Source organism: Egretta garzetta, unplaced genomic scaffold (assembly GCF_000687185.1).
Source record: "Egretta garzetta isolate BGI_Z169 unplaced genomic scaffold, ASM68718v1 scaffold968, whole genome shotgun sequence".
In the NCBI taxonomy this organism is placed as follows: Eukaryota; Metazoa; Chordata; class Aves; order Pelecaniformes; family Ardeidae; genus Egretta; species Egretta garzetta.
Genome location: NW_009260641.1, coordinates 15,544 through 15,880, shown reverse-complemented (window position 1 = coordinate 15,880; position 337 = coordinate 15,544).

Here is a 337-nt window from a genome sequence, read left to right as displayed (position 1 = left end):
CCTGCCGTTTTATTTTTTTTTTTTCCTCCTCCTCCTCCAGGTACAGAGCCGGGCATCGGCCGGGGCCGGCTCAGCGCTCCTGCAGACAGACGTACGGCACCCACTGGTTCTTGTCGCGGCTCTCGGCGCAGTAACTGGCCACCTCCGCCAACCCTTAGCCCTTCCAGGCATCAGTGTGCGGGTTCTGCCGAGCGGGAGCAGGACGAGGTTAGTGCCACCGTCACCCCCAACACATGGCCCCGAGTCCCATCCACCCCCCGATGCCTGGCATGAATCACGGGGCACCACCGCGCATCGCCGTCCCACTCACCGTGACTAAGAGGCAGTGGAGGTCGCG